We start from the raw sequence: 26,869 nt of genomic DNA, 5'->3' as shown, positions 1-26,869 counted from the left end.
CTTGGCCCTGTTTTTACTTCTAGGAAATGCTGCTTTGACATACTTTCGCAGAGCACATCCTTTGCATACATCATCTCGTTCTGTACTAAGATCCGAAACTCCTGTTACAGTTTTCCTAAGAATTCTCAAAGCCCATGGTGCAAATCTCCCATTCTTATGTGCCATAGTTCGTTCAAATCCTTGTCTCCATGACTGCCTATCAGTGCCATTGGTGATTCTAGTTGTAATCTGTACAACCTGTTACTTTTGATCTTGATCTGCACTTTCTTTTTCTAGCTCGGGTGTTTGACGTATACTTTCTCCTTGATGAAGAAAACATCATAGCCCTTGCCTTGAAGTTGTGATACAGAAAGTAAGTTCATCCCCAGTCCTGGTACATGCAGCACATTGGTAGCACAGAAACGCTCTCTTGTTTTTGTTTGAAAAACTATGGTACCCTTCCGTACTGGAGTACACTTTGCCTTATTCCCCATGGTGATCTGAAAATTCATCCTTTCCTCTTGATAATCTTAGAAACATTCCAAAATTCCCGTCATATGCCAGGAGGCTCCACTGTCTATATGCCATACCTCTGATGATGCAGAGCTAGTCACACAAGCAACTTATTCTTCCAATCTGGAAGCTAACATAGAGAAATTGAAATTACTGTCTATTGTGCAAATTTTTGAAAATATGTGCGAGTCTCCTGACGTAGATGCCTCTGCATCATGGTCTCGACCCATAATTGATTTTCCTTTCCTGTCTCTGATTACTCCCTCTGATACCATGTGAAAATTCTATCACTGGATCAACTAATTTATTTTACCTACTTATTTTCCAATAAGTTATTTACGAAAACCCTTGAATAAATATTAAAATAAATTCTGTTGTAAATATCACACCATAATACAGAAACAAATACATGCACAAGAATCAAACACATCAACACATATATTTTTGGACAATTATCCCCGGAAAAACCCAATGTGGGAAAACCAATGCAGCAGAGGAGGATTTTATTAATCAGCTATTCTTGAGTACAACTAGGTGCCAACCTGGCTTACCCAATAGAGATAAATTCTCCAGCACCTCTTCTAGACTCAACATCAGACTTGCTGACCTCTGCACAGCTCCCAGACCCTCTGCATTAGCACTGGGCCTCTCTGCGTCACCCACGCAGGCCCTCCAGTGAATGCACAGTCCTGCTGCCTTTGCGTCTACCTCTCTAATCTCTGCGCTGATCTTTTGGTACTTTTCCTGACTCTTTGTTTCGTACTCACTACCTCTTGCTGCAATCCAGACCTCTAGTTCGAATTTTTCAGCAAAACCCGCTCCAGAAATCGAACTGATTGGTCTCGCTCAATATGTTTCCAATTGACTCTCAAGCCTTCTCTTATACTTTTCCTGTTGATGAGTCAATAGTTGAGATTTAGTCCCTAATCAACAACTAACATTAAAATAGACTTGATCTTTGTCTCTTAGAAGCTTCTCATCCTTATCTTTATTAATACCCATTAATATTTTTATTTTTCCTAAGTTTAGACTTAGGACCTCATTAAAAATATTAATTATTTTAATAACATCTCATCCAGGTGGAATTTTCCAAAACAATTTTTGGGTCTTGGAGATCTCATTCTCTTTAGTCTCTCCACCAATTTTCATGGCTAGAGCACATCCGATGCTACTCCAAATCAATAGGAGCTATGTTTGGTAACCCATATGAACTCATGTATCTAGGAAGCCAGCACTGATATACCACTAATAAATGAATCTGAAGAAAAATTGTATGATGGAATGTAGGAGCAAAGAAGGCATGGATCTAAGGGGGTGGAAGAGGAACCTCATATATGTAACAACATCACACTTGGAAAAAGTGTGTCTCTAAGGTGGTTACCTTGAAGCGGCAACATGCCAATTAAGGAGGCATAGGAGTGCTCAGGATACAAAACATTTTCATTAAGCACACTTTGTTGATCAGTGGTTGTCATTGATGTCAACCCAAGCAGCACCAAGGGCTACCCCAATCTTGCAAGGGCATTTTGACTTGACAACTCATATTATTTTGCATCAAAGATCTTCTCGATGGATTCTACTCGTCAAGATGTTTCCATTGATATATGGTACACCTCCCAGTTCTTCACGGTTTGAGAGTTATCTGCATTTGAAGTTGGAAAACCCCATTAGTGGGCTAAAACCCCAGGGATTAAGACATCACCTTATTCCCCAACGGTTTTCAATATATGGCAGGGTTTCTCACCGTAATCTCACCTCGTATAAGTTGAATAAATTGAAAATCCAAAGATAGTGAACCAATCATTGACTTAATACACTCGTGTCACCTACAACCACACCAAAAAGGGTTAGTGTACAAATTACTTAGAGCTTAAACAAATAATTTATCAATAACTATTTAAATTAAATTAATTTTATTATAAAAACAAAAAATAGAAAATTGAAATGTGTCCCTCTGCAAAACACTATAACACATTCTAAACAAAGTCAACATGTAATTTGTTTACTTAAGGCTTAAGGTGATATATCTTTTAGTTAAATAATTTTATTTTTTTACCTACAACGTTCATAATAGAAGCCCTTCTTAGCTATAAAATACCATCATATACCTTTTATTATAAAAAAAGCAGCGAAGTGTATTATCTTGTGAAATAGCTCTGAAATCTTTTGGCTACCCTAGAAGAGCTATAATGAAGGCATCATTAGGAGGGTTACGGTCTGTCTTGGGTGATTCGTTGACTGTAATTTTGAGCAAAAATATATCAGACAAGTCAACGCATGAAGTGTTGAGGGTGAAGGACTGTTCATTGGGTGATTCGTTGGTCTCTTAATATACAGGACTGTAATTTTATCCCAGCCAAGTCAATGCAGGATTTTGTTCGATGACAGGGACTCTATATCAGCAGTAAGGGATTTGGTCATAAATTTTCTGAAGACTCTATATCAGCAGCAAGGGATTCGGTCATAAATTTTCTTTCACAAGTTTCTACCTACAGTTGGAAAGTATAATCAAGAAAAGATAAAGGTTGTATCAAGTTTGAGTTCATGTACAGTTGGAAAGTATAATCAAGCAAAGATAAAGGTATGTATAATTCAAATTCCCTTCCTGTGTGTTAATAATGTACTTTAATAACTGTTGACTACACTGTACCATGTATGAGGCTAGTTTTTAGTCTTGCATAACTGCCTTGTCATAAGTGTAACTAGAGTTGTGTCCAGCTGGGGTAAGTTTTTTCCTATGTATGTCTAAGTCAATATTCATCTCTTGTATAGTCTTGTATAAAATATGGCTTTGTATAAAGGTTGGGTATGTTTAAGTAGAGTCTAGGCTTGTGTTCAAAGTTTGTCAACTGCTGCAACAAGTCAACTATAATCACAAACAACAAGCACATTTCAGGTACGCATTGTATTCATTTGATTTTTTATTTATTTATTATTACATGCTTACATGTGTTTGCAGGCAGAGGTAAGTTAAAGAGTTGTGTTTATTTGTTTTGCTTTGGGATTGCGTTTCGTTGGGCAATTTGCATGCAGGTAGAAGAAGACTCAAGGACAACATCAAGCGAGTATTCAAGAGCTGAAGTATCAAATCAAAAGAAGCATTGCAGCGGGACATCCTTTGAAGACATGACAGCCATCCGTATATTGTGAAGAAGTGTCAAGGCCAAGAGTCATCATTGTAAAGTTGTAAAAGAGTCATTTGTAAAAGTGTCATCATTGGAAGAGTCATTATTGTAAAAGAGTCAATCTGCCTAAAGTCGAAAAGGCATTGTTGGGAGGTATAGGAGTCTATGTTGGGATGATGTCATGGTTGGGTTGCAGGTCATAGTGTTCGGTCAAAACCATTGTAAATCATATTGTATCGTGGATCATTGTCCCTGATACAGAATCCACACTCTTGTCTCATTTCAGTCATTATAGGGTGGCAAGGAGGTGCTAGGCAGGTGCATGAAGTCGCCTACAGGTTGGATCCTGTGAACGCTTCAGGGTGGTAGGTCAGTCTAGGGTGTTGGCGCATCCATTCAGTGGATTACTGAAGAAACCAGGGTGTTGGGGCATCCTTCCAGTGGGAGCTAGAGAAGAATGCTTTTCTAGAATTCTAGGAAGTTGTTGCTTTCATTTCAATTAGGGCTGAAGATTAAAGAATTTATTAGAAAAGCATTCAGTGGTTTTTTGACCCGGAGGGTGTTTTCCACCTAAAATTCTTGTGCCTACTATGTTCTATTGTTTACTTTCTTTACTACATAAACATTAATAATAAATGAAGATTAACTAATGCTCTGAAAGATTTTAAAAGTGTTAATTGCTAAGGAATATTGATTAGCCCCCCCCCCCCACAATCAGTATTTCCAACACACTTCTAGTTCACTCCTATCCCATGAAAGGATGATGCTAAGAAGAATGGAGGTGTCAAAGGAGAGTTTCATAGTGTCATGAAGGTCCAATGTGAGAGGTTGCTCCCCCTCCTCTTCCTTGCTTGTGAAGCCTCATGACACATTGTGTTTTTATTGTAGAAATAAGTGGGGGGTTATACACATGGGGGATTTAGTTACTAAACCTATGGCAACACATTCATTCATGTGATATTAAAGAATTCAAATAGTGAAAAATACTTTCCAAAATTCTTTTGCGGAAACCCCCTCTCAATACATCTTTCCAATTTAAAAATCTATTTTACTAGATATCCTATGCATCCATTTGTTTGAAGGAATTTTTAATTCCCCTTTTTATTTCAACCCCCAGTATGGGGACATGCAATAACTCTTATAAGCCCACAATTTACAAAATAACCCAACAATAAGCAAACAATTGCATTGGCATCCTAGGATAGGGATATGTCATTGTCATTAGATAGCCTCGGCTTTAAGTTCTTAGTGTTATACTACTTTCACCCCTCCTTAGTCTAATACATTGCTATTCGCTAAAAAGGGGGTTTATGTTTATGAATATATGTTTGAAGACCTAGAAATATAAGCCTTCAAGTTGTAATCGTAACTCCTTGTTCTTCAGATATTTGATCTTGTAGACATTTTAAGAAAAAAATATTTATTTGTCTATCTATCTATTAAGGTTGTCTTTGGAATAGTATTTAGGCAAGTGATGTACCCAATAACTAGTTCATATTTTCTTATAATTTAGAATGGAAGGCACTCTCATTAGGAGATATGCAAGAGAGTGTTATCCCAAGGCTCAATCCAATTTAGGGGCATTATTAATAATCTCTAGATAGAAATGAGTCATTTCTTTCTTGTACTCTATCATAGTATTATGTTTTTTGATATATTAATACAAGCATCAATTTTAACAAACAAGGAAAAAAATATTATGTTGTAAGAAGAGCATATGGATCCTAGGGGTTGTTCTTGATTTCTTATGATAGAAGGAATGTGTTGTCGCGCAGATTGACACGACAACGCTCAGACCGGGGGCTGTCACTCTGATCCCCGATCCCTCCGTTTAAGCCTGTCTCCCGCGGCTAAGGGGGGTAGTCCCTGTGAGATGATGAGACCAACTGTCGACCAGTTGGTTGGGAGACACGAGACACGATCAAGATAAGCACTAAAATGATTTGATTAATTGAGCAGACCAGTGCCTTATAAGATTGTTATTAAAATGATTACTTGTTAAATGATATAGAAATATAAGCCGTGAACATCAATCATTTGTCATCAAAGTTATCAGCTAAATCACAATGCTCTTAGAATGACCAAAACGATATCCAGCAACTGAAAATTTTGAAAAGATGAATGCTTTAAACACCACGAGAATCATTAACCAGATTTCATATTCGTATTTCGACTTCAAAATTTAGATCTCAGCATGAAAGATATAACATGATGATTCTCGAAAACAACTCGATCTGACAAAGAAAAATTCCTCAGTATTTTTTATGCTTTTCAAAAATTAAATTAATTTTTTTTTTAAATATTGAACAAAAGTTAAAAAAATGAAATCTAAAAATTAATCTAAAACTAAACTATATTAAAAATAAAACTAAGCCTAAAATCTTTTTGTTTTATTATTATTATTATTATTTTTTAAATCTAAAAAAGGAAAAATTAAAACTGATTTACAATCTAAATAAAATAAATCCTAATAAAAAAAAAAAAAACTAAATCAAAACTAAAAAAGGACTAAACTAAATGAAAATCGACTTTTTTTTTTTTTTTTTTTCCTTATATCATATTCTAAAATAAAAAATTTATAAAACAAAACTAAATAAAACAAATTAAAATCTAATTAAAATTAAAATCTAACCAAGCCTAAGTTCTAAATTTAATTAACCTAACGTCTAATTAAAATCTACCGTAATCTAAAACAAAACTTAAATAATTAAAAAAAACTAAAAAAGGCCTCAACGTATTTCTTTTGTTTTTTTTTATTATTTATAAAACTAAAATAAACCAAAAGCAAAAAAAAAACTTACGTTAATTAAAAGATTGAAATTTTAATTTTGAGAACTGATAAACTGAAATGACATAAACGTAGGCCGTAAAAAAAAAAAATCGAGCTGCCAGTTTCGGACAGAAGCCGTAACAGGGTTAACCACGTAAAACGAATGGCGGAAGGCTTAATACGATCACAATGACAGGACCATAACCCTGAAGTGCTTGCAAATGGAACAATAATGCGTTGAAAAATCATAGCCAAACAGTAATGCGTTGAAAAATCATAGCCAATGGGGAAAGGACGTACCGTGACCCATGCGATTTTCGATTTAGCTTTACCTGATCATGCTGAAGAATGCCGAGAGGGATTTGACTTAACTGAGATCAGATCTTGCTACTGTAAAACCCCCTTTTGATCCTGATGGCGGCTTGAATGAGGCACGTAACACTTATCACCATAAATCGTGCCTACATCCGTCCATTCCTTTTATTCTGAATGCGTGGATATGGCAGGTTGCTGGCAACGGCGCATACATTCGAGAGCCAAAAAAAATAAAGAAACCAAGCAATTGCGGGTGGAAGCACTTGAACGGCGAAGGGAGCAGTTTGAACGCTGGTATCTGAGGGGTATGGCGTGGGGCAGTGGATGGCTTTTAGACACAATTTGCTTGTATAGATTGAGATGTTTGCAGGGTTTCAGGTATAGTCTCTTGGATCGATGAATTTTGGTTTGAAGCCACTGTTTGTCAGCGTGGAGGAATACTGGACTCATTCATATGGTTGAGGAATTATATACGTAATTACGCTTGCTTTATTACTTGACACGAAGTATTGAACGTTCCTCCTTACTATTGGGGGAAAATAAAAGGTTAGTTAGTCCGCGGTTCTCATGAAGCCTTCATCTACTGCTAGAGGTAATGAATTTTGTCTCCATCTTCCTCCATCATTTGATATCAGGTATGAGCTGAGTAACATGAAAATTCCAATGTCTCTTTATGAAGTTATGAAGTATCCTCTCCATAGAAAGGGAGCGCTCCGCGCTTCCTAGGTTGTTGTCATTTTGATATCCTTTCTCGACCTAGGGCAGCAGAGTGTCTTGGGGTTGTGATTCCCCTTCCTCCTGATGCTTAAATAGGGACTTAACCAGCTCTTCTTCATCTTCATCGTCCTCGTGATACTCATAATCAAGTCTTAAGAATTTTGTATCTTCAGGGATGGTTCCATATTTTGGCTTTTGTTGCATGATGTAACTTATAATAAACCACCATGCACCTATTTGATTTTGAGCAAAATTGTCCTCTCCTTATCAGTCGAGCCTGCTTGCGCATCCTCGAGGACATCATCCCTTCAATCATGTGGTAGGAAAACACATTGACTATCATATTTGTCAATCACTTGATCATCCTTCGTAGGGGTGGCATAGATTCACTTATCTCTCATCCTCTTAGCAAAGGATTACAGGTTCGCATGCGGCTATGAGACTCAAGGACGCAGCACGCAGGCAGCAACATACGCTCTCAAATTCTTCCCACAACAAGCAGACAAAATGACTTCCGTATACCCTTCATGTATTGCTTGGCCGCTGCTGTAAAAATTTAAATTTACTTCATGTACAGGTGATGTCCAGAATCAATCTACAGTGTTTGAAGGCAAGTAGACCATGGGTAATTCGAATTGTGACCTGAAAACAATGAAACAGGCAACTAGAACCTGGAAACAATAAAAATAAATAAAACCCTAATGAAAACTGCATAAAGCAAAAAATTAAAACCCTAGAAAACTTTGCGTAAAGCAAAAATTTGAAAGAAACCGCTTACAGATTTGGCCCCTTAATAGCCAGATTCAACAATGAGCACAAGAATATTTTAAAGAAATAAAGATTTCAGGTTTTTCACTGTGAAGAACTTCAGAAAATCTCTCATGCAACTTAGAAAAATAAACTGAATGATAGACCCAGGATCAAATCCAACTGGGCTCAGCAAAAAATGCTTGTGGGAGTTGGCTGGTTCAGCCGAGAACTTCCCCTAACGCCCGACAATCTTCTTCAGTAAGAGTTTTCTGCACAGCTCAAAACAACCATCAGTAGAGAGGGCAAAAATGCTGCTAGATTTCAGAAAGTAATGGAGATACCTGCCATTACTTCAGAAACCATAACAGCACTCAAACCCTAGCAAGTGAACAAGATACCTGTGCTCACAATACTCTACAATAAGCTATTATTAATGGCTGAAAATAAAATATGCAGAAAATTAAACAATCTCACAACATTTCAAGAGAGTAACACCAGCAAGATATGGACCCCAAAGTCTTCTTTTATTAACCAGAAACAGATTTACAAGAGAGCTTCTTCAGTACCAGACTCACAAATCATCTCCCCTTTTGAAATGACCCCTAGCACCCTATTTAAAGGAAATGATCCCAACGGCTAGTTTGAGTGATCCATGTCGAAATGATCTCGACCGTCGATGGAGATCAAGACATGTCTTAATCTCATCCGTCGAATTATTAAAAAATAATATTTTGCATGCATTCACTTAAAATATTATTATTTTAGGGTTTTTGCTCTATTTTATGATTTTTTATTATTTTTTAATTTTTTAATTTTTTTTTAATTTTATTATTTTATTAAATGGATCATCGAACTAAGCCTTCGGAAACATCACCTAGGACTTAGGACTCATGAGGGGATTTAAAACATTTTTCAACCCTCAAGACACATTACATCATGACTTTTACAATTTACATCTTAAGGGGACAAACCCACTTAACATATTCTCATAATCAGGTTGAGCCCACCCAAGGCCTGAGGGCTCCCTACCCTGGGCGGGCTCAACCTAATTCTCAGAATCGGGTTAGCTCGCATAGGGGCCCAAGGGGCCGCGACCCTGTGCGGGTGGAGTTACGTACTGCCCAGGGAGGTGGCCCCTTAGGCCTTGGGTAGGCTAACCTGATGCCTCCTGTCACGCCCCTACACTGGTGGTACTCTTACAACCGCACTATAGGAGGTGTGGCACCACCAACCACTTTATTTTCACCAATACTTGTGATCGTGGACTACGCCTACTTTCTATACTTAGTTTATTTTTCAATAGCCAAGCATATCTTTCATTAACACATTTATCATATTAACATTATTCCATTCAAGTACACAACGGATTATCATGGGAGGGTAATTCCCTGCAATATGAGTTTGCCCGTATCAATAATGTTAATCTTTAGAATTACATATAAGTTTACATCCAAGGGAAACCCAAATTTCACCTTTACACTTATACAAATTCGCTTCCTGCACCTGTCGTGCAACCTTGCCCAACCCTGGGCAAAGTCGCCTGAATTGTCGTTCAGCTCATTCGCCTGGTGCATAGCTCGCCCGTTTTCCAACACCTTCAATTGTCGCATGATTCTTCGTTTTGTTTGATTCAACTCGGGCTCGTTTCACCAACTCGCCCTTCAATCACCGTTCACCGTCGCACGTTTCTGCCTGAATGTGTCGTTCACCTGAACGCCTTGTGGTGCCCTTCGTTCGACCCATTGTTCGGTCGTACGCCCTACCATGCCCTCGCCCGACGTTCGACCAGACGCCCTACCGCGCCCTCGCCCGACATTCACTCGAACGCCCTACCACGCCCTCGTCCAGCGTTTCAATTGACCGTTTAGTTGGACACCCTGTCGTGCCTTCGCCCGGATGCCCTACCACACCCTCCAATGACTTCTCGAACGAATGCCCTATTGCACCCTCGACTCATTCAACAACCCATGTTCGTGTGCATCCACCCACGCCCTAATTCATTCAGCTGCACCTCGGCTCTCACTTCCTATTTCGGCATAAGTGCTTCGACCCATGCTTGCCTACACCACGCCTTAGTCTTCAAACCTCCAATCTTCGCATTGCACCCTACTCTATGCTCAGACTTATGCGTTGATCGTTGGATCAATGATGGCTCTCCAATGCCATCTTACTTATACACATGTGCTGCCATGAAGGGTCACGTCGGCTCGCCTAGCTGACCCTTCGTTCAACCCCTTATTTTAATTATTCACATGTCGGTTGGTTCGCTAGGTGCCCCCACTCAGGACCGCCTCACACTATAAGCCAACCGCCTTACAAAACTTATCCGCATTTCACTTCGACCCTCGCTTTTTTCCTCCATCGCACTACTGTTCCTATGGTTTGTCGCCATCACACACCCTCATCGTGTCACTTGCAGCTCGTGGGTGTTACATTCTCCCCCACTTTAAGTCATTGTCGTCCTCAATAGTCTTTCATCCCAACAACCATCTGTCACCAAGATATCCATACCAAAGCCATATAAACCATCAGTATGTCCTCCATAAATCGGAAAGTCTCCTCAATCCATGATCATCAACCACCTCCGTCACAATCCCCACATGCTGCCCCACTGTGGAAGGTTGGCCCCTCTAACTCAAGCTACATGTTCAGTGCAACATATATCGTGTTGACTCCATCATGTAACGACATAGTGTGAACTGTCGCCATGATACTCCAACATAATGCTAACACATCTCTGCACACTTTCGGACCCCATGACTTGAACTAGTCGGGTGATCAATCCAACTGTCACGCTCAAACCATAGGAATGCACATCCTTATACCATCTGTTGTAGCTTATATTGTGTTTGAAGTTTATTTATCAGTTATATCACTATTGAGAGTTTAAAAGTCTTGGCGGGTCCGCCGTATCACAAAGCGCTTCATGTACATGTATATGGGCCCTGCCGATTGCAATTTGCGATGAAGATTTTGGACCTGATATTTTATACATTATGTTTAATACTTCTGGTGCGTCCATGATATCGCATATTGTTAAGTTTTGTATTGATATATCATTTGAAAGGGCCAATTGCGATTTGCGATGGAAAGTCAACAAAGCACTGAAAATGCGGAACAGATGGGTTTATGCAACAGATTTAATTCTTTTTGAGTTCTGCAGTAAACCAAAGGTTTGCGTTAATTTCGTTGTATAAAGGGAAAATCAATGTTAAAGCCAAATCTGAAGAAAAGGCAATTGGTCGAGTTTCTTGGTGTTTTGGCCAATTGAAATGCACCCGATACATGCGTAAGCCTAGGTTTACACAAGTCAAACACTGTTTATTATGGTTAAACCGAATTAATCATTATTAAAGCATCTATAGAAGAACTCAAGAGCCGATTAACAAAGCCAAAATTCCAGTAGTCATTGTCATCTTCTAAATTGAGTTATTTTCCTGTTATTTTATGTTCTTTGAGGTATCTTTTACCCTCTGTAAAATTCTGTAATAGTTTTTACTTCAGATAGTTAGAGAAGCAGTTAAGTAATTTGGCAGTTTCAGAAATCATCAACTGTTTCAAAAATGTATTAAAGGAGGAAAACTTATAGAGAAGGGGTTTAGAATTTTGGAGAACCTGGAGACTAAGCCACTGTATTCCTGATATAGTTGTTGATTAATGAAAGAATCAGAAGTTTCCATGAATTGTTGGGTATAATTTTGTAACTTCTCTGTCATGTGTCATCTTATGTTTTATTCTTTCAAGTATAGTAATGGAGCTGCAAGTCTTTATTTGCTTATGTAGATAAAGTTAAAATCCCTTAAAAGAGTGCTCCTATACTTGAAGTTTTCATCTTCCTTTATAAGTAACTTATAGATAATAGTTTCTATGTAAGGCATCATATTATCTTTAACTTCTCGAAGGGTCGCAAATAATGGTTTCTATGTCAAGCAGCATATTGTCTATGATTCAGTTCTCATTTTCATAATTCTTCTAAGTGACGGATAGTAGGTTCTGTGTTAAGCAGCATATTATCTTAAACTTCTCCTTCAAGCTTTCTTCATTCATCATTTATATCTAGCAACAAATGGCATTATGAGATTTTCTGGTCACATATGTATTAAGGGTTAAAGACCAAGTCTTCCAGGTCCTTCATTTAAGAATACAACAAACAATAAAGTGACAAATAAGTGACAACAAACAATAATCATTAATGTCTTAAGCACAATTTCTCCACAGACAGGAAATTGGATTCTTAAGGTACAACATTAATTGGCGCCATTGCTGGGGAGAGAAGACAAGAATATTTTTCCCTGGGTTTTCAATATTTTCCTCTGGTTGTTCAGTGAGGAGGGAATATTTGGCTGTTTTGAATAAAAGCAATTAAATAAGAGCACTTTTCCTTGGGTTTATTAAGTTTGAAGCTGATTCTTGAGAATGACAATTTTCAGCAGTTGGTTGTACATTCACACCTGTGATTTTCACTTACAACATTGATTGGCGACTCCACTGCACTTTGAAGTTTTCTTTTTTGGGTTTTAATGGCTCTCCTTGCATTCTTAGTCCGTAAATTTGATCCATTTGATTTTACTGGGATCACCGGCAATCCTCATGATATGCCTGCATTTTATGAGTGGAATAAGTATCTTCCAAAATTCAATAGAATGGAATATGAAAATCTAGATCAGCACCTCCAAGAGTTTCATGAATGCATGTAGCAGCAAGGCATCATTCATGAAGATGTGAAGATGAAGTTGTTTTTGTTTTCTTTGGACCTAGAAGCTAGGCTTTGGTTCAGGTATCTGCCTCTTTCAACCATTTCATCTTTGAAAGATTTCCATTTAGTGTTCAATTCTTCTTGTAGAACTTATTATCCTCACAAGTTTCTTTTTGAAGGTTGTTGTGAATATTATGATGCTAAAGAAACTTTAAAGGCTCAAGATAATCTTGTTGATGAAACTAATGATTTTGTTGATAATATATCAAGCATTTAGAGAGGTTATAGCTAGATTAATCAGATCCAAAAAAACGCATTAGAGATAGAAGCAAATCTCGTGGTTGCAGGAGAAGCACCAGAGACACGCCCTATCCAAGACAAAGGAAAGGAAAAGATGGAATCCTCTCAAAGTCAAACATTGGAGGATATGTGTAATGTAATTAAAACTTTGTCAGATAGGTTGAATAAGTTAGAGTTAGAAAATAAGAATTCTCAGAGACCTATGTTATATGCAGTAGATGAAGATGAACTTGGTATCGAAGGAGAAGAGTATAAATATGATGAAATAGACGCCATTCATGATGAAAATAAAATTGATGAATATTGGAAGCAATTCTCTAATTTTATGCAGACTGAACTACATAAGAAATATGACTTGAGATCAAGGAAAAGATTAAGAAATCAAGAAAATGAAACTGAGCAGAAAGTTTCAATTTCCTCACCAAATGCGACTCCATAAGAATCTCAACCTGCAAAATAAGTGAATAAAGGAAATCAAGAGAGTATTTAGATGGAGGAAAATTCAAACATGCATCAAGAATTTCTGCTCAGCAGTCAAGAAGAGGAAGAAATAATTAAGTTGCAAATAAATCCCTAGAGATCTTATTTTGATAAATTTGATGGTCCTCTTATCTATAACGAAAATGATTTAAATGGGGAACAAGATGAAGCTCTTCAAGTTCATCAACTGATGTTGAACATACAGGAAGAAACCAACAAGTGGGATATGTTGGACAACAATATATTGAGCCAATTATCATAGCAAAAGAGGCTATCTCATGTAAAAAGAAAGTTGATAAAGAGATTGTATATCATTGCATTGAAGAACACAATGATGCCCATGGATCAGAGGTAAACAATCTATTTGAAGTTGATCATATGTCATATAGTGATGTGAAAAAATTTCTTTTTGTTCTTGAGGTTATAATTACAAATTATTTTCAATCAAAGCTTAGAGATGAAAAGTGGAGACATAAAAGTGACATAGATCATTTTCTTAAAGATGTTGGTGATTATTTTGTTGAGAATATTATCCCAACATAAGGTTTATTTGAGCAAGAACCTTCATAGATAGAGAATTTCTTTTTTGGAGCTGATCAAGACCATATTTTTCCTTATACTTTTGAAGATCATGTGGCATATTACATGGAGGAATTTATCAGCAGTCTACACATCCTACCTTGTGGATATATTCCTAATTTTTGTTGTGAGATTCCCTTATGCATAATTTATTTCTTGTTTAGGATGAATTGTATTTTCAAAATTAACTAGCAGAATGGTTCTATATCAGGCACTCAGATGCTAACTTTGTACCATTGGAAGATTGACTTCACCTGATGGAGATCAGTCATGCACATAGGTGGGAACCTGTACATAAATAAGCTCAGGTGTTGAGCATTTGGTTTTCAATTGCAGTTTTTTAGTTCAATTTCAGTCGATAAATAAGGATGATTGTCCCAGTTGGAAACCTGTTTTCAAAGGTCTCAAACTTCAAGAATGTCAGGTTTCAGTTTATTAAATTTCAAGGTTTTCACAGTTTTAAACTCCATGCCCAACTAAGGCTACTGATCTACGATTCTCAATATTTTTCTATCAAAGCACAAGCATCCTATCACTGTAGATATCAGCGTGGGTTCACTGTACAAATTTTCACACAGTTAAGCTTGGAGAAGCAATATATGACTCCATGCCCAATGGATAAAGCACTAATCTGTGATTCTTAGTGCTTCTGGGGCAAAAGCACTATCCCTAGTTGGAGCCAGATGTTGTAACTTATATTGTGTTTGAAGTTTATTTATCAGTTATATCACTATCAAGAGTTCAAATTCAATGAAACTCCTTTATATTCTTTAGCCCCCCCCCACCCCCATAAAGCCTAAAAGTAAAGAAGTATTTTGTTTGTGGTAATTACATATCGAAATCACTAAAAGAAAGTATAGAAACACATTTGAATGAATAAGGATACATGTTGCAAAGCACATTGTGTATCGTAATCAAATAATAGAAAGAGACAAGTGTTAAAGAGCGGTGCTTTGGTTGCGATGCGATCAAATCGCAATCGCAAATCACAGCGGCAGTTATATGAAATCACCCCTGGCCGGACCTGAAAAGACATACATACATACATATATATATATATATATATATATATATATATATATATATATATATATATATATATATATATATATATATATATATATATCGCGTTTACTACTTCCGGCGGGTCCGCAGAGCAATGGATGTTGGTTCTGCCGATTGCGATTTGCGATAGGTGGATCCAAAAACATATATATTATGTTTTAAAGTCTCGGTGGGTCCGTGATATCACATAACACTTGCCGATTGTGATGAGCGATGGTAAAGTCGGACCTGAAAATATACACATTATGTTTAAAAGTCTCGACAGGTCCACCGTATCGCAAAGCGCTTCATGTACATGTATATGGGCCCTACCGATTGTGATTTGCGATGAAGATTCCAGACCCGATATTTTATACATTATGTTTAATACTTCCAGCACGTCCGTGATATCGCATATTGTTAAGTTTTATATTGATATATCATTTGAAATGGCCGATTGTGATTTTTTCTCGGAAGTCAACGGAGCGATGAAAAGGCGGAACCGATGGGTTTATGCAACAGATTTAATTCTTTTTGAGTTCCATGGTAAACCAAAGGTTTGTGTTAATTTCGTTGTATAAAGGGAAAATCAGTGTTAAATCCGAATCTGAAGAAAAGGCAATTGGTCAAGTTTCTTGGTGTTTTGGCCAATTGAAATGCGCCCGATACATGCGTAAGCCCAGGTTTACACAAGTCAAACACTGTTTATTATGGTTAAAGCAGATTAATCATTATTAAAGCATCTATAAAAGAACTCAAGAGCCGATTAACGGAGCCAAAATGCTAGCAGTCATTGTCATCTTCTAAATTCAATTATTTTCTTGTTATTTTATGTTCTTTGAGGTGTCTTTTACCCTCTGTAAAATTATGCAATAGTTTTTACTTCAGATAGTTAGAGAAGCAGTTAAGTAATTTGACAGTTTCAGAAATTATCAACTGTTTCACAAATGTATTAAAGGAGGAAAAATTACAGAGAAGGGGTTCAGAATTTTGGAGAACCTAGAGACTAAGCCACTATATTCCTAATATAGTTGTTGATTAATGAAAGAATCAGAAGTTTCCATGAATTGTTGGGTATAATTTTGTAACTTCTCTGTCATGTGTCATCTTATGTTTTCTTCTTTCAAGTATAGTAATGAAGATGCAAGTCTTTATTTGCTTATGTAGATAAAGTTAAAATCCCTTAAAAGAGTGCTCCTATACTTGAAGTTTTCATTTTTCTTTCTAAGTTATAGATAATAGTTTTTGTGTAAGGCAACATATTATCTTTAACTTCTCCAAGGGTTGCAGATAATAGTTTCTGTGTCAAGCAACATATTTTCTATGATTCAGTTCTCATTTTCATAATTCTTCTAAGTGACAAATAGTAGGTTCTGTGTTAAGCAGCATATTATCTTAAACTTCTCCTTCAAGCTTTCTTCATTCATCATTTATATCTAGCAACAAATGGCATTCTAAGATTTTCCGGTCACATATGTATTAAGGGTTAAAGACCAAGTTTTCCAGGTCCTTCATTTAAGAATACAACAAACAATAAAGTGACAAATAAGTGACAACAAACAATAATCATTAATGTCTTAAGCACAATTTCTCCACAACCAGGAAATTGGTTTCTTAAGGTACAACACCATTATCAGTTGTTTCTCCTAGCTTCCTGTCACTATATCAACTCGATCGAGAATCCATCTCCATCTCCATCAAAATGTAAGCCATGCTCAGGTCCATGAAGTAGTCTTCATCTTGTCTACAACATGTTGTCCATGATGTTTGGTATCAATGTGTTGCATGAAATCAGTCGCATCTAATCCAAAATCATCATCCATATGTATAAAATCCATCTCCTCAAAATGAAGAGATCTTCTCCCGACTCTCGATGTGCCACATCCAGGTTCATGAAGCCACCTCCATCATCTTCACAATGTGCCATCCCTCAAGTTTGCCAAGGAAACAAGTATACACTTGTCTCATCTCTCATGTATCAAAAGTAGTTAAGTCTCGACTCAACCCATGCCCAAGTGTTTCCACCAAGGCATCATCATCACTGCAACTCCATCACTCCAATTTTTCTCATATCGATCCTCCTCATCAAGTAACTCTTTCAAGCACACCCATAAATGTACTCAAAAGTATGCACCCTATCCTGCATCAAAGTCCCTGACCTCAGCTCCTCAATGCATCAGATCCTCCATGTCCAGCATAATATGAAGTCCCTAAAAGTCACAACCTCATGTCATTATGAGCTCCATGAGTCATCTCCAACAACACCCTAGCAAGCATACATGTCTTGGCCCAAAGGTCTCTGCAAGATGCCTCGGCTCTCCATGTAGTAGGAATGCTCCATAGTCTGCTCACAAATCCAACCAGTCCATGGCCTTATTGTACTTAACTGCAAAACATCCCCATCAGCTCATAAATAAAACATCTCCATGTCACATCAGCAAATCCACCTGCACAACATCCTTGCCTTGGCACTCCTCATTGGATTCCCATAAGTGACACCTCTACAAGTGCTCCTGCATAATTTCTCTGCATAAGATTGCCATGCTCCATGTATCCAACTCGATGTCAATGACTATGTTGCCCATGTTGTCCAACTAATTAGACCCACCAGAAGTCCACCCAAGTATCATCAACTCAAGTGTGTGCCCCCTCCAATCTGTCCATGAGTCATGCCAGGCACTTAGCCAAATCTCCATGTGGTTAAAGCATGACCCATTCTTCCGCAATGATCATCGTGTTCCTCCCTTGTCACAGGCCTTTGCACCTTCTACCATAAGGTCATAAACAACCCCAACAAGTCCTGCAACAGTCAATGGTCCTTGCTTTTCCATACAAAGTCTCATCGTAGACATCCATGGTAAGATCCTCCCTTGCATCAGAAAATTGATTTTGCTCTTCCCTGCATACGGTTCATCTACCAAAAGCTCAAGTGAAACACAAGTATAAGTAGTACTTACTTCATCATGAGGCTCCTCTATGTGAGTATCCTCATCCACCAGTGTCTGCAAACTGCATGATTCTGGCCCAACTTGGTCAATTCCAAGTTCATCCTCCATCGTTGTCACATCTGCAACATCCTCAACCATCACAACTTCTTCTTCCTTATCATCACAATCTGCAACTTTCTTCTTATCATGAATGAAAGCTATGAACTGATTTTTCTCAAATGCTAGCCATTCCAGTTCCTTTCGAATCAAGTTCTGCCTTATCCTTAACTCCTTGAGTTCTGCATCAAACAAGTCCACTTTCCCTGCAAGTCAATAGGCTTTATCCCTATTCATATCAGAGATCCCTTCCTTGGCCAAAGCACGAAGAGCATCCCTCATTTCGAACAAGTCCTTGCTCCATTCTGTAATTCTTTGCTCCAAAACACTTGATTCTTCAAGTAGACTTCCTTCAAATTAACTTGGCCTTGATGTGTGCCCTTGCCATTCTTTGAAGGTCGTAATCCCTGCAAAACCCATTTTCTGCAAAATGGATATCTTCCTTGATTCTCTGGATCACCTCTGATACCACTTGTCACGAAGTGCAGTGGGATTAGCTCTTTGTCCCGATCAGCTCTGATACCACCTGTCACTCCCCTACACTGGTGGTACTCTTCCAACCGCACTGTAGGAGGTGCGACACCACCAACCACTTTATTTTCACCAATACTTGCGATCGTGGACTACGCCTACTTTCTATACTTAGTTTATTTTTCAACAGCCAAGCATATCTTTCGTTAACACATTTATCATATTAACATTATTACCATTCAAGTACACAATGGATTATCATGGGAGGGGAAACTCCCTGCAATATGAGTCTGCCCATATCAATAATGTTAATCTTCAGAATTACATATAAGTTTACATCCAAGGGAAACCCCAAATTTCACCTTTACACTTATACAAATTCACTTCCTGCACCTGTCGTGCAGCCTTGCCCAACCTTGGCAAAGTCGCCTGAACTGTCGTTCAACTCATTCGCCTCGTGCATGGCTCACCAATTTTCCAACGCCTTCAACCATCACATGATTCTTCGTTTTGTTCGACTCGAGCGTGTTTCACCAACTCGCCCTTCGTTCACCGTTCACCGTCGCACGTTTCTGCCCAAACGTGTCATTCACCCGAACGCCCTACTGCGCCATCCGTTCGACCCGTCGTTCGTCCGGACGCCCTACTGCGCCCTTGCCCGATGTTCAACTAGACGCCCTACCGCGCCCTCACCCGGCATTCACTCGGATGCCCTAACGCGCCCTCGCCCGACGTTTCAACCAATTGTTCAGCCAGACGCCCTGCCGCACCTTCGCCCCACTCATCATTCGCCCGAACGCCCTGCCGCGCCTTCGCCCGACTCGGCATTTGCCCAAACGCCCTGCCACGCCCTCAAACGATTTCTCGAATGAACACCCTAGTGCGCCCTCGGCTTGCACTTCCTGTTTCGGCGTAGGTGCTTCGGCCCATGTTCGCCTGCACCACACCTTAGTCTTCAAACCTCCAATCTTCACACTGCACCCTGCTCTACACTTGGACTTATGCGTTGATCATTGGATCAATGATGGCTCTCCAACGCCACCTTACTTATACACATGTGCTGCCATGAAGAGTCACGTCGGCTCGCCCAGCTGACCCTTCATTCAGCCCCTTGTTTTAATTCTTCACATATCGACCGGTTGGCTGGGCGCCCCCACCCGGGACCGCCTCACACTATAAGCCAACCGCCTTCCAACACTTAGCCGCATTTCACTTCGACCCTCACGTTTTTCCTCTGTCGCATTGTTTTTCCTATGGTTCATCGCCATCGCACGCCCTTACCGTGTCACCTGCAGCTTGTGGGCGTTACACCTCCCTTTAGGCCCCTGGGTGGGTGGAGACATATGCAACTCCACCCTCTTAGGGCGGCGACCCCTCGGGCCCCTCGGTGGGCTCAACCGATTTTGTGAAGTGCCACCCGCCCAAGGGGCCAAGGGGCTGCAATTTTTTTTTCTTTTTAATTATTATTATTATTATTATTTATTTTAATTCATTTTATGTTTTTATTTTTTAATATTTTTTTTGTTGGTTATTTTAAATTTTTTATTTCTTGAAATTTTTAAATTTATTTTTTTAATATTTCGTATTTATTTAAATATTTTTTATAAATGTTTTTTATTTTATTATTTTGAATTTTTTTATTAGGTTTATTATTTTGAATTTTTTATTGTTTTTTTAAATGTGTTTTTTTTTAATATATTATTTATTTATTTATGTTAATATTTTTTATTTTGTTTGGTTTTTATCTAATTGTCAAATAAAGTATTATTTAATGTTTTTTTATTAATTTCTTTTCTTTAATCAAGTGTTTTTGAAAAAATAAATTATTATTTATTTATTTATATTTTTTAATTATTTATTTATTTGAGATTAATTTTTTATTTATTTTGTAAGTTTGATTTTTTTTTGTACTTTTTATATATTGATTTTTTTGTCTTTTTTTAATTTGTTTTTTCCTAATATATATTTTGATTTACTTTTTATTATTATTTTTTTTTTTTTTTTCTTTTGAAATTTTAGGTTTTTTATAGTCATGATAAAATATTTTATGTCATTATTTCAAAATGTTGAAAAAATATTCTTAAAAAAAGGACGTTATTTTAACATCAACACTTTTAGTTTTTAGAGTGTTTTTTGCACAAAAAAAATGGTTTTCACCATTTTTAAAACATGTTGAAAATTTACCCAAAAAAAATCAACACCTTTCATTTTTTAGTTGTTTTTTTGGGTTTTTTTTTGCAGTTTGATAGTCTACATTGTTTCTTCTATTACCGTTAAGTTATAATATTTTTGTTCATCTACTAAAGATTATATAAAAAGTCTCGTCAACACATCCTCATATATTGCATTGATCCTTGAAGTATATTATAAAAAAATTATAACATGAGGAATAATGGTGTGGATATCTAGGAATTCCTAAATAACATAAGTATATTATATTTCTTATGAAATTCCCATGGAACTATTTTGCAAGATAAGTCTTCAATTTGAGATGAAAAATTTGAAAATGAAATATGTTAGATATACCTTCATACTCCACCCAAATAGAGAATTTGTAGAGTTTCCAAGGTGAATTTGACACCTTCAGAAATTGTTTGCCTCACCCAACAAATAACTAGTCTTCAAATTTGCACTAGGGAAAAAGGTTTCTTCCCAATATATTCAATAAGTACCCTTAGCCAAGGTTCTGCAACTAATCTACAAGTTGTCTTCTAAGAAATGGACTTTGTTCCCAACACAACATGAAAATGTTACCACACAAACTAGCAACTTATATAATTCAAGAGGTTGGCCACTATTACCTCATCGACACTCGACTTTGGCAACCCCTTATCAATTGCCTATATGGCTTATGGGTGACCATATTCATGTGATGCATCATCCCACCTCTTCATTTTAGACTTAGGGAATTCTTTAGTCGAGTTGGGTGTCCTTAAGGGTTAACTAGGCTCACTGCATGTAGTAATGTTTGGGAGTAAAGATAAATTAGCAATAATGTAGATGAGAAGGATAAAATGAAATGGTCTTAGAGCGATGAGTAAAAGGAATTATATAGCCAAATATGTAAGGTGCTAGACTTCTTTCACTCATCATCCCATTTCCATTCTCTTTTATCATTTCCATCTACATTGTTGCTAGGCTCTCTTTACTCCTACTCATTTTATTGGAATAAATATGACTCAAACAACAATATACTTATTAAGAGCTCAACATATCACATGCAAGAATTAAACTTGGATGGGGAGAATAACAATGATCATTTTAATCACTTGAGCTAGATCCAATTAACTATAGTACTTATATATATAAACCACATATATAATACATATATATAATATAATATATATATATATATATATATATATATATATATATATATATATATATATGTACATTTTCATATGAATCCTACACTTATCAAGGAGAAGCATATACAAAGAATATGTAGAAAACATGTAGAGGATAATAAATTAATATGTTACACCTATGTTTAAATATGTGGTTTGACAAAACTACATTGTTACTTTTTGAGTTCCTTTACAGACTTTTTTTAGTAAAAAGAAATGTTGCATATTATAGATTCTACTTTGCATTTTCTAACATTTTTAATTAACTATTTTAAATTTGTAAATTTTATTATAATTTTACAAAATATTTTTTTAACATTTTTAATTATAAAAATGGTTTAATTTAATCGTTATTTCAACATAGCAATTATATTATTATTTAATAATGTTATTGATGATGATGATGGTTAACGTCCACTGAGACCCAAACTTTGATCTATCGGACCTAAAGAAATAAATTATTTAGTTTGATTTAAGATTTTATTCCTATGCTCAAAAAGCTTGGAGAGAAGCCTCTCGAGCTCACTATAATTTTGACACCGTAAAAGGCTAGGAAGGTCAGTATTGCAACAAAGATTATGAAACTGAGATCTAATGTGGTTGTACGTGGGGCACTCTAAGAGGAAGCGATTTTAATCCTCGATGTTCATATTCTCACAAATATGGCAGATCCTTTCCATCCATGGTGTTTTAGGAATTGACCAATGACCCGTTTCACTATGGAGCTTATGAGAGTTCGTTCTAATCTTGGCTATATTAATTTTATTCTTTGAGCTAGTTAAAACAAAGAGATATTTTGATCTTCTAGGGTGGGGTTAATGACCTCCTTATAATATCTTAATTTTCTTTTAGCTGCTAAATATTTCTCACGCCACATTTTTTCTTTGAACTTAGAAGCAACAATATTTTTAATGTTATTAATGTTCTACAATGCAACATTATCGTCGATCTCCCAATGGTTTAACCAAGCCCTGGTGTCTTTATACCAACCTGGTTTGAGCCTTAGGTGGTTTTGGCTGGAATTTAAAGCTAGCTTAGGAAGTCTATGGTCTCCTATGTTATTGAGTTTGTGTTTGTACAACAGAAGCCTAGTCATAACTAGGCTCTCGATAGGGGAAAGACCCACTTCTATAAGGAGAATAGGATAGGGTGTATTGCTTTTAATATTGAGGTTATACGTTATAAAACTCTTATGGATTTGCTCAATCTTTCTCCAGGACTCTGTAGAGATGCTACAACCCCAAACCTCACATCCATATAAGATAACAGGAGTGACTAAAGTTTCAAAGAGGAAATTCTTTCTATCCCACATTACGAGGTTTGTCGTTTTACAATTATTTTCAAGACCAAAATAGCTTTCCACCCCCCATTAATCCTTTTCTCAATGCTATAGTTCTAGTTGAGCTTGTAATGAATATTAATTCCTAGGTACTTGTAAGAAGACACTTCCTCCAAGTTACTATTGTCATACATAAAATTAGCATAAGTGTCCTTCTTGAATTTGATGATCATAAATTTTGTTTTGTCAGTGTTAACAGTCATACCCATGGTAGAGCAGAAATCCTTAAGGAGTCTAAGTTGCTTATCAGATCAGATGGGCACCTTGAGAGAAGAACAATATCGTCAGCATAGAGAAGAAGGATGATGACTATCCCAGCTAATATTGTGCCAGCACAACCTGCTTCCTCTAAACAACCTTCTAGCTTGTCGATGTAAATGCCAAATAGGGTAGGGGAGAGGGGGAAACCTTATTTAACTCTGATATTACACTTAATATCTTTCAACCACCCCTCATTTCTCTTTAACTTGGCAATTACATTCTCGTATAACGTTATAGAAATAGCTCTCAACTCAAAAGGAACCTTTGGTTCTTCTAATCTATTCCATAGGTTGTTTCTATGAACTGTATCGAAAGCCTTTCTAAAGTCCACAAAGCAACAAAAGAGATTGGATTTATCATTGCGACATTCCTCCACAATAATCCTAAGCGTAACGAGGTGGTCCATTGTTGAGTGTTGCCTTCTAAAACCCACTTGGCCTTTAGCCCGCTTACCTTCACTTTCAAGTCATATGCTCAACTTCTTTTCCAAAATAATACCATATAACTTGGCTAAGAGAGGGCTGATCATAATTGTCCGATAATTAGAGGGGTATTTGTATCCCCACTTTTAAACATAGGGATAATGAGGCTCTAAGTCCATGGTTTAGGGAACCCTTGCTTGACTTCTTGATTGAAAATCTTGTGGATGTGGGGGATGAGGACGGGACCTCTAATTTTTTAGATTTCTGCCTGGTAACCTTCAATGTCCTTAGTTTTCCCATTTGCCAGGCGTTTAACCCCAAAATCAATGTCTTCTAATGAGAAAAATTATTTTTTTGTGAGCAGGGTTTCAAAGTTATCCATGACATTTGGAGATTCATAAAGCTTTTTAAGACAAGAATTACCGTCCTGTAAAGCAATTTTATTATTATCTTTAGTTTTCCTAGTTAGAATCTACCTATAGAATTTCTTAGGAGCTACCTTAGAGAGGTGTAAGAGATTCTCTTGTCTTTTACGAATATGCTGCCTTTTTTTCCTTTTAGTTAGGGCTTTATATATTTTTATTTTGCCAATATTAATAGATTCATCAACAGCTTCCTTAATAGCTTTCCTCGCACTTTTACAATCTTTGTCATACCATGGGTTGGTTTTCTTATTTCCTTTATTACTTGAAACTTCAATTGAGAACTTGTTAATAGAATATGAGAGGGTTGTAGTAAAATTATGATAGAGGTATTCTATGTTGTCTATACTAGATAAAGGAAGCAAATTATTTTTAATTCATTTAGAAAGAGATCGTTTTTATTTCTATCAAAGATTAAGTTCTTTTGGCTATAAGGATTATCTTATATGGGATCTATATGCATGACAAAATTGAGAGTTATAAGTAAAGGCCTATGAACAGATTCAGGCTTGTGGTTGTTTAAGATGTCAAAATTTATTATTTCGTTGTATAAAGGGAGATCGGAAATAAAATAGTCTACCACGCTGCTACCAAGCCCATGGATGCAGGTCATCTGGCTAGAAGTGGGCCACTTCTTTAGAATGTTGCAAATTATGAGATCCTGAGCACTACAAGACTTGACTAGCTCTGACCCAAACAAATTCTCCCCAAGGTCTTCAGAGCTCCTTTTGTACTGGCTAGCCAGGGTAAGGTCTTCGTCTAACCAAAGAGGATTAGGGTTGGAATGATTACTTAGAAGAATAGCTTGGTTGCTTGAATTTTGAGCATTAAAGTCACCCATTAAAAGGATATTACCTTCATTCCTTAGGCTAGAAATATCATGCTCTAAACCATTGTAAGGACTGTTTTTATCTAGATTCTTTTTCTTATAGAAGTTATAATTGATGGGGGAAAAATAATAGATTGCTATGTAGGTATTTTTATCATTGATGTCAGTAATATTTATCCAACTATATTGGTTGTAAGGGTTGTTTTTGTAAATCCTAGCATGGCGGGAGATGTTTTTCTTAATGTAATAAGCTATACCCCCAATACCTCTACGAGAGGATCGCTTGTTCCAGGTAGACCATAGTGCAAAGCCATCTATGTTAGGGACCTTAGATTCTTCATGCTCCCAAGTTTCAACAAGCAATATAATATCAACATCATTCGAGATCCAACTTAGCTTGAGGCCTTTGTTCCATGGAAAGCCTCGATAGTTCCAAGAAAGAATCTGGAGCATGTTGAATTGCTATTTATTACTATCTTTTTGGTTTCTATCTCGAATAACAGCTTTTCTAGTTCTGATTATTGCTCATTTTCCTTTCTTCCTCGCTTCTTTTACCTTTTGAACCTCCTTTCTTAATTCTGCTTGATCTTCTAGAATGAGATCTTCATTTATAAATATTTTCGTTCCTTTTAGACTTGAGGTTTTACTAGGTATCTCGTACTTATGGTCAGTAGAGCTCACCTTTATTTGGATCTACCTTCTGTTATTCTCATTTAATTTCCCCAACCTGGTTGCTTCTGTGAGACACATTGTTTCAATTTGTAATATATTATGTAATTTTGTCTGGGCTAAGGCTAAAGTATCCTCGTCTACCTCCTCTTTCAAACTGAAGATTATAAGGTTCAAGGCCCTTTTGTTATGCTCATGGTCTAATTCTATCAATTTTTTCATTTCATCTTTAATTGGTTTGATATCTAATTTACTTGCCATAGTATTTAGGGTGAGGCGGCTATTAACTTTTTCTTCTAGTCCTTCATTTTAAGACTCTCTAAAGTATCAACGTCTCCTTGCTGGGATGTTTGGTTCGTATCTTGGTTTTGTTTTTCTATAACCTGCAACTTAGTCTCCATTGCCTCCATTTTATTCTCTAATAGTTCTATTTTATTTTCTATTTGTTTTTGGATCTTGTCTTCAAGAGATGTGAATTTATTATCCAACATGGCTTCTAACTCTATTTGTAACTTGACTTCTCTTTCTTCTCTATGTTTCTCTAAAGACTTTATATACTCATAAAGGCTCTGTAGAGTAACTGTGCTAGGTCTTCCTTTAGTAATCTTTGGTAGCTGTCGTGAATTATTCATACTTGAAAATGTATGAGCATATATGTATTAGAAAAAGATAAGGAAGGTGTGCACCTGATATCAGCAAACCGGATCACAGACCGCACGTACCCCAGATTGGATCGAACCGCAGCCTGCAGACTAGATTGGATCTAGAAAGATGAATGGATTTGCAGATCCAGATCG

The sequence above is a fragment of the Pinus tabuliformis genome, chromosome 3_1, assembly GCF_031772625.1.
Source record: "Pinus tabuliformis cultivar Carrire ecotype Pingquan chromosome 3_1, CPIR1, whole genome shotgun sequence".
Taxonomy (NCBI): Eukaryota; Viridiplantae; Streptophyta; class Pinopsida; order Pinales; family Pinaceae; genus Pinus; species Pinus tabuliformis.
This window is presented reverse-complemented; position numbering follows the sequence as displayed.